The sequence below is a fragment of the Hypanus sabinus genome, chromosome 25 (assembly GCF_030144855.1).
Source record: "Hypanus sabinus isolate sHypSab1 chromosome 25, sHypSab1.hap1, whole genome shotgun sequence".
NCBI classification, from domain to species: domain Eukaryota; kingdom Metazoa; phylum Chordata; class Chondrichthyes; order Myliobatiformes; family Dasyatidae; genus Hypanus; species Hypanus sabinus.
This window is the reverse complement of record NC_082730.1, coordinates 6757518-6770741: the sequence shown is the minus strand read 5'-3', so window position 1 is coordinate 6770741 and position 13224 is coordinate 6757518.

Sequence of the window (13224 nt, the reverse complement as noted above, 5' to 3'; positions counted from 1 at the left end):
TCTCAGCTGACCTCACTATCCGCTGCAGGGTCTTGCGATCTGAGACGGTGCAATTTCCCAGCCAGGCAGTTATACAGTTGCTCAGGACGCTCTCAATACAACCTCTGTAGAATGTGGTGAGTCTTGGGGGTGGGAGATGGACTTTTCTCAGCCTTCGCAGAAAGTAGAAACGCTGCTGGGCTTTCTTGGCTCTGGAGCTGGTGTTGAAGGACCAGGTGGGATTCTCTGCCAGGTGAACAGCAAGAAAGTTGGTGCTCTTAACGATCTCAATGGAGGGGCCGTCAATGTTCATGGAGAGTGTACGCTCCATGTTCTCCTGAAGTCAACAACCATCTGTTTGGTTTTGTTCACATTCAGAGACAGGTTGTTGGCTCTGCACCAGTCTGTTAGCCGCTGCTCCTCCTCTCTGTATGTTGACTCGTTCTTGCTGATGAGACCCACCACAGTCGTGTCATCAGCGAACTTGATGAGATGATTTGAGCTGTGTATTGCTATACAGTCGTGTGTCAGCAGAGTGAACAGTAGTGGACTGAGCACACAACTCTGGGGGGACCTGTGCTCAGTGTGATGGTGTTGGAGATGCTGCTTCCAATCCGGACACGGTAAGACACAGCACCTGGTCATTGGGAAGAGGAGTGGTCTTCCTCACCACCACGCCATTTTCTGCCTCAGAACGAGCATAGAAGTTGTTCAACACATCTGGGAGGGAGGCATCACCAGCACAGGCAGGTGATGTTGTCCTGTAGTTGGTGATGTCCTGGATGCCCTTCCACATGCACCGCATGTCGCCACTGTCCTGGAAGTGGCTGTGGATTCGTTGGGCGTGTTGCCTCTGTGATGGTCGGGACAGTTTGGCCCTCGCTATTGTTAGGGCTGCCTTGTCACCTGCTCTGAAGGCGGAGTCACAGGTCCTCAGCAGCACATGCACCTCTGCAGTCATCCATGGCTTCTGGTTAGCGTGTGTAGTGATGGTCTTGGACACAATGATGTCATCGATGTGCTTGCTGATGTAGCTGGTCACTGATGCCATGTTACTGATGTCATGGTCACTGATGCTAAGTTGGTGAAGTCGCCATCGGTTACAGCCTCCCTGAACATGTGCCAGTCAGTGTGCTCAAAGCAGTCTTGAAGAGCAGAGATGGCTCCTGCTGGCCAGGTTTTCAAGAACTGGTCTGGAGTGCCTAATGAGCGGTCTGTATGCTGGGATTAGCATAACAGAGATGTGCTCTGAGTAACCGAGGTAGGGGTGGGGCTCCACCCGGTACACGTTGGGGATGTTTGTGTAAACAAGGTCCAACGTGTTTGCCCCTCTCATTGCAAAGTCCACATGCTGATGGAATTTGGGGAGCACTGACTTGAGATTAGCATGGTTGAAATCTCCAGTGTCAATAAACAGTCTGTCAGGGTGTGTGTTCTGCAGTTCACTAATAGCCCCATACAGTTTACTGAGCGCCTCCTTAGCATTAACGCTGGGGGGGAATGTACACACCAACTATAAGGACAGGCTGTGAATATTTGAGATCCTGTTAGGATCAAATGACCAGACTGCTATCAGAATATAGTTGAATACCTCTGGTATATGTCGTGAAGTGTGTCATTTTTGTGACAGCAGCACATTGCAATATGTAATAATAAAAACAATTATAGTAAAATTTATATGTGTGTATGTATGTACACATGTATACATGCATGCACACATAGATTATTTCCTGGATAGCACAGGGGAAGAGGCTATTCCCGAATCCTTGGGAATGTGTCTTCAGGTTCCTGTACCTCTTCCCTGATGGCAGCAATAAGAAAAGGACATGTCCTGGATGATGGGAGTCCTTAATGATGGATGTGGCCCTTTCGAGTCATTGGTCCTTGATGACCTGGATGCTGGGGAGGCTAGTGTCCATGACTTCTTTGACTGAGTTCACAACTTCCTGCAACTTATTTTGATCCTGTACAGTTCTCCCATCCCATACCAGACAGCGATGCAGCAGGTTTTAAGGACTGACAAGGGCTGCAATTTATGTTTCCAAACAATAAAACATCAATATCAATCTTAAACAAGGAATTGATGAGTTACAGACAAAAGCTCATAATTCTGAAATGGATGCTGCCTGCCATGCTTATTGTCAGAATTCTGTGTTTATTTCACCATCTAGAATAAAACTGTTTGCTCAATTGGAATTCCATTCACTGCCCCAAATGATTTTATGTATCACCATTACAGTATGGCTACACCGCACACTTGAAGTCCATAATCACATATAATCAGGCAGGTAAAACTATTGTGCAGAGTTGAATTTAAGTGAATTGACTTTATTAGTTACATCCTTCACATACTTGAGGAGTAAAAATCTTCACACTACGTCTCTGTCTAAATGTGCGATGTGCTATTTATAGTAATTTATCATAAATAGTACAGTATTTATATTTAACAATATAACAAAGAAATAAAATTGGATCAGCACGAATTAATCAGTCTGATGGCCTGGTTGAAGAAGTTGTTCCGGAATCTGTTGGTCCTGGCTTTTATGCCATTTCTCGGATGGTAGCAGCTGGAACAGTTTGTGGTTTTTTTGTATTATTACAAATCCTTTATTACAAATAGCGGTGCTATACAATATATACAAAACAGTGGCAAACACAATTACTGCACTACAAATAGACAATAGACATTACACCAGAATGTTGCCATCTCTATCTACAATGGCATTTACACCCCGCGGAGCCCAACGGTCTCGAAACTCCTCCAAGGCCGCTGTGGACTGCGCATGTTCTTTTTCAATAGTTACCCGGTGTGACAGTTCTCCAGTGATCTTTTGGGCCCTTTTTATGCACCTGTCTTTGTAAATGTCCTGAATAGTGAGAAGTTAAATCCATAGATGGGCTGGTCTGAACACAGCATTCTCTGCGGAGTCCTGTGATTGAGGGAAGTACAATTCCCATACCAGGCAGTGATTCAGCCAGTCAGAATGCTTTCAATTGTGCCCCTGTAGAAAATTCTTAGGATTTGAAGGCCCATACCAAATTTCTTCAACCGTCTAAAGTGAAAGAGGCGTTGTTGTGCCTTTTTCACCACAGAGTCGGTATGTACAGATCACGTGAGATCCTCGATGAAGTGTATGCTGAGGAATTTCAAGCTCTTCACCCTCTCAATCCCAGATCCATTGATGTCGACAGAGATTAGCCTGTCTCCATTCCTCCTATAGACCACAACCAGCTCTTTTGTTTTTGTGACATCAAAGGAGAGGTTGTTTTCTTGACACCACTGTGCCAAAGTGATGACTTCTCTATAGGCTGCCTCGTTACTATTTGAGATTAGGCCAATCAATGCAGTGTCCACAGCAAACTTAATTAACAGATTGGAGCTGTGGGTGGCAACACAGCCCTGAGGGGCACCCTGGATGTGACATAATTATCCTGGTTGTAATATTGCAGGGCTATTGGCAGAAGTTAGAACATGTGGTGGCATGGTAGCATAGTGGTTAACAACGCTACTGGGCCAGAACACAGGTTCAATTCTCTCTGCTGTTTGTAAGGAGTTTTTATGTTCTCCCTGTGACCATGTGGGGTTACTTCCATGGTCCAAAGTACTACTGGTTGGTAGGTTAATTGGTCACCATAAATTGTCCTGTGATTAGGGTTAAATGAGAATAGCTGGGTGAAGGACGAGAAGATTCTGTTCTGAGCTGTATTTCAATAAATAAATAAATAAATCTTTTTACAGTATATAATTCACTAATTGTGCTATATGGACAAATTAATATTCTTTAACCTTATGTTGCCAACTGTGTGCTTGTCACTAGTCATCTATCTCTCAATGTTTCTTAATCATACAATTTAATTTTGAATTAAAGCAATTAAGACAAAAGAGATCCTGGTATATAATATATTAAAAACATGATAACATAAATGTGTAGATACAAAGGTAAATCATTACAGATTAAGGTACAAATGTGGACACAGTAGTTAATGTTTAAGTACATCCGAAAGAGAGAACACTGTATATCTACATATTTAAACGTTTTTTTTTCCCTCTAAAAGGCAACTGTGGACCCCCTCCAAATTTGGAAAATGGATCCGTATCAGATAAATACATTCATGAGGTTTCATTTGCTCCAAATACGAAAATTACTTATAGCTGTCATCCAGGTTACCAGTTCCAGGAAGGGACTTCAAGAACTCTTCTCTGCAGACAGGATTCGACTTGGTCACCTCTGCAGACACGTTGTTTACGTAAGTTCTCAGGCTAACTTTTACCAGAAGAGAAGCTGTCGCAAGTGGTGCAGTTTAGCTGCAATCTGGTTGTTCAGGTCGTGGCCACAGGATGTTTGTATTTGCATGCTATTTTGAATAATGGGTTTTGTGAATTGTTTAGTAATTGTTTTCCTCAGAGCTGAGTCACTATTGTTTCCTTGCTCAATGTACAAGTGCATTTCCAGCCTCAGGAACAGAATCAGGACTGGGGACTGTTTTGAAATGTTTGATTTAAGGATTTGACTGATACTCTAACCATGAGTGTTAAATCAAACATAGCTTGTGTTAGACAGACATTTAAAGTGCCTTTGTTTTAATAAATTCCATTTGTATCAATTTAAATCGTGACAGAAAATTAGTAATCACACATGTATTTTTTACCCACCCATGAATTTGTCTTCAGGATGGATTAATTTGTATTCCTTTCTTTAACTTTCTATACTGGTGGTGTAGTGGCATCTGCATCAGACTTCAGGGTGAGCGGTCCCAGGTTCAAACCCAGCTAGCTCCTTGCATGAGTTCTACATGTGCTAGGTTGTGTCTAGCTAGCAAAACAGACAAATGCTAAAGAAATGGCTAAGCTGCCTGCCTAATGTGCCAAAGGCGCGGGAGGAACTCTACTATTTTTTTTAACTACTTTGAACCTTAGTGAAGTTATGATCACCATCCAATAATAAAGTGGACACCTTTAGTTGATAAACTGGCTTCATTTCCCAGGATTAAATGAAACTGGCACTGCCTTTCCCTAGTAGGAATCTCTGTGTATTAGCATGGAAAACTCCTCGATACACTTGTAAAGTTTTGACTCTGGTGGTTCCGGTTATTATCAGCGAAGTTGAACTCCCTTATTGCTTAAGCCCATCACCCTTTCTGGCACATAAGCTGCTGACAGCAGCTTGCCAGAGTGCCCTGTTCTGGGCCAGTCCTTCAAATTCTTCCCAGGTGTAGCCCATCTTCGAATATCCTTCCTCTCCCAGGGATGAAGTCTCTGGAGCCTCTGTAGAACTGGGTTTTTATAGCATCGAGTTGCTGGCCCAGGTCCAAACCTCGTCCTTTCATAACCGGGCTAAGTTTCCTCTTAGACTCAGATATTTAGGAGGCATGTTCCGGCTGACACACTGCAGGAAGACATGGATTGCCTGAAGAGGAAATTTACAAGGATGTTGTCAGGACTTGATTTCCTGAGTTACAGGGAAAGATTGAATAGGTTACGACTTTATTCCCTAGAGCATAGGAGAATGAGGGGAGATTTGATAGAGGTGTACAAAGTTATGGGGTAAATACAAGCAGGATTTTTCCACTGAGGTTGGGTGGGAATACAACTAGAGAACATGAGTTAAGGGTGAAAGGTAAAATGTGCAAGGAGTACAAGAGGGGAAATGTCTTCACTCAGAGGGTGGTGAGGGTGTGGAACGAGCTGCCAGTGTAAGTGCCGACATAGGCTTGATTTCAACGTTTAAGAGACGTTTGGATAGGTACATGGATGGGAAGGGTATGGAGGGCTATGGTCCAGATGCAGGTTGATGGGACTAGGCAGATTAATAGTTCGGCATGGACTAGATGAGCTGGAGGGCCTGTTTCTGTGCTGTAGTGCTGTATGACTAAGAAAATACAGCAGCAACCTGCTGTTATTTACAAAAAAAAATTCACCATAGCGTATGAAATAAGACTTGACAATCTGGTTTTTAGGTATTATTTTTAACAATACCCAATTTCTCCCTCTGTCTAGCAAAGAGCTGTGGTAGTCCTGGCGAAGTTTTAAATGGATATTATGAGGCAGAAGCTATTACTTTTGGAAGCAAAGTTAAATTCTATTGTAATGAAGGGTGAGTAATTATTGTATAATGGCTAAAAGAATGATGGATTACATGTGATGGCTAATTCCTTTCAGTGTTAATAATTAAGATACACAAACAACATTTTCCTAACTTGAAGCACCAGCCGAAGAAATCAGAGTGATTCAGTACAAGCCCTTATTATTGTATCCTTTGGCCCTATTTATAGGATGGCACGGTAATGTTTACAGCACCAGTGATAACTAGTCGGGGTTCAATTCTTGCTGCTACTTGTAACGAGTTTGTACTTTTTCCCCGGGAATGCTCTCAATTGTGCCCTTGTAGAAAGTTCATAGAATTTGGGGGCCCATACCAACATTTTTCAACCATCTGAGGTGAAAGAGACGCTGTTGTGGCACAGCCGGTATGTACAAACCATGTGAGATCCTCGGTGATGTTTATGCCAAGGAATTTAAAGCTGTTCACACTCTCAATTTCAGATCCATTGATGTCATTAAGAGTTAGCCCGTCTCCATTCCTCCTGTAGTCCATAACCAGCTCCTTTGTTTTTGCGACATTGAGGGAGAGGTTGTTTTCTTGACACCACTGTGTCAGGGTGATGACTTCTTCCCTGTAGGCTGCCTCATTATTATTTGAGATTAGGCCAATCAGTGTAGTGTCGTCAGCAAATTTAATTAGCAGATTGGAGCTGTGGGTGGTGACACAGTCCTAGGTATACAGAGAATAAAGGAGGGGGTTTCATACACAGCCGTGAGGGGCACCTGTGTTGAGGGTCAGAGGGGCAGATATGAGGGAGCCCACTGTTACCACCTACCTGTGATCTGACAGGAAGTCCAGCATCCAGCTTTGCAAAGCAGGGTGAAGGCCGAGATCTCTTGAGCTTCCTTTCAAGCCTGGAGGGAATGATGGTGTTGAATACTGAACTGTAGTCCAAGAACAGCATTCTCAAATAAGCATCCTTCTTCTCTAGATGTGTAAGGATAACGTGTAGAGCTGTGGCTATTGCGTCATCTGTCTATCGGTTGTATCGTAGGCGAATTGTAGGGGGTCCAGTGTGGGTGGTAGCATGCTGCAGGTGTTGTCCTTGACCAGCCTCTCAAAGCACATTGTGTTGAACCAAATAAGTTAGCAATCAAATGGCTGACTAAACTATTTTCTTCACATTTATGTGCCTATTGAAACATCCCTTAAAAGTCTCTAAAGTAACTGCCATTACTGCCACCCGAAGCAGCGCATTCCAGGCACCGATCACTCTCTGTGTTTTGAAAAAAAAACTTGTCCTTCACATCTCCTTTGAAATTATCCCCTCTCACCTTAAAAACATGTCTCTAGTATTAAGCATTTCAGCACTTTTGCTGAATGACACCATTGTTGTGGGCTGTATCAACGGTGGTGATATATCAGCATTTGGGAGGGAGGTTAAAAATTTGGTGGAGTGGTGCAATAACAACATCTTCTCACTCAATGTCACTAAGACCAAGGAACTGATTGTGGACTTCAGGAGATGGAAACCAGAGGTCCATGAGCCAGTAATCATCAGAGGTGGAGAGGGTCAGTAACTTTAATTTCCTGGGTGTCAGTATATCAGGGAACCTATCATAAATATAATTGCAAAGAAAGCATAGTAGTGCCTCTACTTAGGAGTCTGCAGAGATTCGGTATGTCATCAAAAACCTTAGCAAACCTATTCATGTGTGGTGTAAAGTGTGCTGGCTGGCTATATTACAGCCTGGTATGGGAACACCAAAGCTTTTGAGTGGAAGATCCACAAAAATTACAGGATTCAGCACAGTACATCATGGATAAAGAGTTCCCAACCATTGAGCACATCTACATGAAACTTTGCCGTAGAAAAGCAACATTCATCATCAAAGATCCTCATCACCCAGGCCATGCTCTTGCTGCTGCCATCAGGTAGAAGGTATAGGTGCCTCAGAACTAGGTTCAAGAATAGTTACTATCCCACAACCATCAGGCTGTTGAACAAAAGAGGATAACTACACTCATTCTACTTCTGGTGTTCACACAATCAATGGCCTCACTTTAAGGACTCTTTGTCTTGTTGTGTCATATTTGTTATTTATTGCTATTTATATTTGCATTTGCACAGTTTGTTGTCCATTATTCCTGTTTTGCACTTTGATATTGTCTGTCTACTCTTATCTCTGCCTGTCTGTCATAATCTTAAAAACCTCTATCATCACCCCTCAGCCTTCGCTGCTCCTGAGAAAACAGCCCAAGTTTGTCCATCCTCTCATTATAGCACTGTAATCCAGGCAACATCCTGGTAAACCTCTTCTGCACTCTCTCCAAAGCCTCAACATCCTTTCTTTTGTTACAATTTAGTAATAATGATCAGAGAGGCACAGAGGGAATCTGTGATTACAAGAGCCTTTATTGTCTCAACTAACAAGCATGTGAACTCATACACTTATGTACCTGTGTTCACAGTACTAGGTTTCCTTGACTTGCCTGAATAGTCAAAGAATAAAAAAGGTAATATCCGGGCAAAGGAGTCTGTGCTGGCCAGGTGTTCCTCATAGTCCCAGTCGCTCTCCACAAGTTCCACATAGGGTTGCTCACAGTTGTATCTGCAGTGGTTAATCTCCGGAGTTGTCAGTACTTTACATTCAAAGCCTCTGCTTTTATTGTCATTCATTTCCAGTTCAAATGTCATTTTTTAGTGTCATTGGCTATGGGTTATCTGAATGACCTATAATCCCTTCGTATTGGCTCTGGTCCAAGCCAGCATCCATTCATTGCCCTTCTTCTGCAAGTGACAACTGGTAATTATATGGCTGTTCTAAATCAGTTACCAAAGCAGTAATCAGGTCAAAACATTCAGGGCAGACACAGATGCCACCATTCACAACCCTGCATATGTCTAACCAAAGAACACCTCACAAATAATTTCTTATTTAGAAATTATCTCCAGTCCAGCAGATTACCTAGAACATCATTGTATCAACTTTAAAATACTTACTCAGCCAAGCACAAGCAGTTCACAAAATGGAGAATGCAGAACAGCTTCATAAAAATGGCAACCCCCATTCCTTTGACCTCATGGCAGAACAAAGACAATTGATCCACTGTCCTTGATGCACTGGAATTCACTGATTTGTAGACTAGTTCTTTCTGGCCAACATTATAATGAGGCAACCAGAACTGTATGCAGAACTCCAGATGGGGCCTAACTAGAACTTTATCAAGCTGCAACATAACTTCCTCATTTTTAAACTCAGTGTCCCATCACTGCCTGTAAGGAGTTCATATATTCTCCCTGTGAGTGCGTGGATTTCTTCCAGATGCTCCGGTTTCCTCCCACATCACAAAGATGTTAATTCACGTGAACCTTGAATTAACTGACAAAAGTACGAAGAAAAGATTTTCAATAGTTTTACTGACCAACTTAATTGTATTTTGTAAATATACACAAATTTAGAATTTGATGATGCAACACACTCAACAAAAGTTGGGACAGAGGCATGTTTACCATTGTGTTACATCACCTTTCCTTTTCTTTCTTTTTCAATCTTTTTATTAAATTTCATATATAAAAAAAACAACACATAATAATGAACAGATTACAAATTCAATAAACTTGAAATTACATTATTAATAGGATAATAATATCCTATTAAACATCAATCGACAAAAGGTACATAAATCAATCAAGTCTATATAAATATATATGAAAAAAAACAAAAATAATCATCGAAAAAATAAAAAAAAAATTGAAATTATATATGAGAAAAAATATATATTGAAAAAAAAATACTAAACTAAACTAACATGGGCAATAATAGCACTTTATAAATATATAAAGGTGTCAAGAAAAGAACTCCGGAACTCCATACCTGAACAAGGATAAGTAGAGAAAAGGATCTGAAATAGGCCAAATTAATTCATATGAAAGTGTCGAATAAATGGTCCCCAGGTTTCTTCAAATTTAATTGAAGAATCAAAGATAGTGCTTCTGATTTTTTCCAAACTCAAATAAGAAATGGTTTGGGAGAACCACTGAAATGTAGTAGGAGGATTTACTTCTTTCCAGTTTTGTAATATAGACCTTCTGGCAATTAATGTTACAAAGGCAATCATTCGTCTGATTGAAGGGGAAAGCTGATTGCCATCTTCATTTGGTATACCGAAAATTGCAGTAATAAAATGGGGTTGTAAATCAATATTCCATACTGAGGAAATGACATCAAAAATGTCCTTCCAATAGTTATGTAAAGTGGGACATGTCCAAAACATGTGAGTCAATGAAGCCACTTCTAAGTGACATCTGTCACATTGAGGATTAATATGCGAGTAAAATCGGGCAAGCTTATCTTTAGACATATAAGCTCTATGTACAATTTTAAATTGTATTAAAGCATGTTTAGCACAAATAGAAGAGGAATTAACCATTTGTAAAATTTTTTCCCATTTATCTGTTGATATATTACATCGAAGTTCTTTTTCCCATTCTTGTCTAATTCTATCCGATATTTCTGGCTGTATCTTCATAATCATGTTATAAATAAAAGCTACTAATCCCTTCTGACAAGGATTAAAAGTAAAAATCAAATCTGAAAAATCCGATGGAGTTGAATTAGGAAAAGACGGAAGAATTTTATGTAAGAAATTTCTAATTTGTAAGTATCTAAAAAAATTAGATTTAGGTAATTCAAATTTGTTGGATAGTTGATCAAAAGACATCAAAATACCTTCAAAAAAAAGATCACGAAAACATTTTATACCTTTCCTTTTCCATATACTAAAAGCTTGATCTGTCAATGAAGGTTTGAAAAAAAAATTACATAAAATAGGGTTGTCCAGAGCAAAGTTTTTCAGATTAAAGAATTTGCGAAATTGAAACCAAATTCGTAGTGTATGTTTAACAACAGGGTTAGATATCTGTTTATTGAATTTGGCTAAATCAATAGGAAGAAAAGAACCAAGAACGGAAAATATAGAATATCCCTTAACCTCACTACATTCCAAATTTACCCACTGTGGGCACACAGGTGAATCCAAATCTAGTTTCCAGTACATTAGGTTACGAATATTATTCGCCCAATAATAAAATCCACCAATAAAGCTATATCTGAATATCTTTGTTTTCTTTTACCAGCGGAATATGAAATAATTTGTCCACGAATAAAAGCCTTGAAAGAGTCCCAAAGTATTCCTTTATCAATCTCTTCATTATAGTTTGTTGAAAAAATAAGTCAATTTGTTGTTTTATGAAGGTAATAAATTCTGGATCATGAAGCAAAGTAGCATTAAGTCTCCAAGATCTAGTATTGAAAGAAGAGTCCGGAATCTTGATAGATAACTTCAAAGGCGCATGATCCGAAATAGCAATAGAATCGTATTTACAATCAATAACATCTGTTAATAAACGATGATCAATAAGGAAATAATCAATTCTAGAATAACTATGATAAACATGTGAAAAAAATTAAAATTCTTTATCTTTAGGGTTCAAAAACCGCCATATTTCAGTAATTCCAGAATCAACCATAAAAGAATTAATAAGTAAAGCTGATCTATTCGGAAGAGTTCGAATAGGTTTAGATCTATCCATCGAAGGATTCAAACAACAATTAAAGTCTCCACCCATAATCAACATATATTCATTCAAGTTAGGAAGAGAAGTAAATAAACGTTTAAAATTTCAGGACAATCAAAGTTTGGAGCATAAATATTAACTAAAACAACTTTCCGATTAAAAAGTGAACCAGTTATCAACAAAAATCTACCCTGTGGATCCGAAATAATTTCATAATGTGTAAACGAAATAGAGGCGTCTATAAAAATAGACACACCCCTAATTTTAGCGGTACAATTTGAGTGAAATTGTTGACCTTTCCAGAACCTAAAAAAACGTTGATTATCCTCCCTCCTAATATGGGTCTCCTGTGCAAAAATAATATTAGTGTTCAATCTATGGAATACTTTAAATTTTTTTTACGTTTAATCGGATGATTTAAACCATTAGTATTCCACGAGATAAAGTTAATAGATTTATCCATCATACCAATATTAGTTGTGTGTATCATAAAAGGTTAAAAAGACACATAACCCACAATTTAGGAAGAAGGAAAATTGATTCAGGAGCAACCGGAGATCCTGACACCTCAACAATATTAACAATTTAAAGTCAGCCCATAAACTAAAAGCAAAAAAAAAAGCAAAAGCGTGAAAAAAGATCCCTCCCCCCTCCCCCCACCCTTTGAAAGAAAGCCAAGCGGCAGGCGCATAAACTAATACTAAAATTACCCCCATTTCAAGATGGCAGCTCCCTAAGAAAATTTTTTTTAAGAAAAAACTATATAACACCCTAATTAAAATATAGAGTTGCAAAAAAAAAATATATATATATATATATATATATATATATATATACACCTACATATATATACATACATACACATACACACACACATCAGTCAAGTCAAGAAAAAAAACCAAAATAGTAAAACCAGAAAAATCATTAATAAAAAAAAATGAACATTAAAGTTTAAAAATGTAATACACCTTTAAAAAAGAAATTCCATATTCAGATACAAAGATGACGTTTCACAAGCCAAGACTTATGGGAAGAAGAAACGACATTTTGAGAAAGCCATATTACAAAATATGAATATAAATTCAGCAATCAAAAAAGTTATCAAAATAGAATTTTTTTTTTAAAAAAAAGATTTAATAGACACTATAACATATATAAAAAAAAGACTAAAAAAAAAGAATTCAAAACCTTTGTTCCATTTCTAAATACAGGCAAGCAAATAAACGCTTATAAAAAGTAAAGACTTATGGGAAGAAGAAACGACATTTTGAAAAAATAATTCATGATTACAAAATACAAACGTGTATAAAAAAGGATATTATAAAAATTAAAACAGCATCTATAAGCAATAATAATAGTAGTAAAAAAAAACCCAGACCTATAGCCCAAAATAAAAAGTTATAACCCAACTTCCAGGGTTAAAACTTAAAATGAAATGGCATCCTCTCTCCAAAAAAAAATCTTCAATGTAACTCATAGTTCAAGTTGCACTAGAGGATCGATATTCTTCAACAAATTTCTTCGCTTCTTCAGGAGTGTTAAAAAAGTGTAGACTGTTGTCGGGCAGCACAATTCTAAGCTTCGCTGGATACATTAAAGCTTGTTTAAATCCAATCGAAT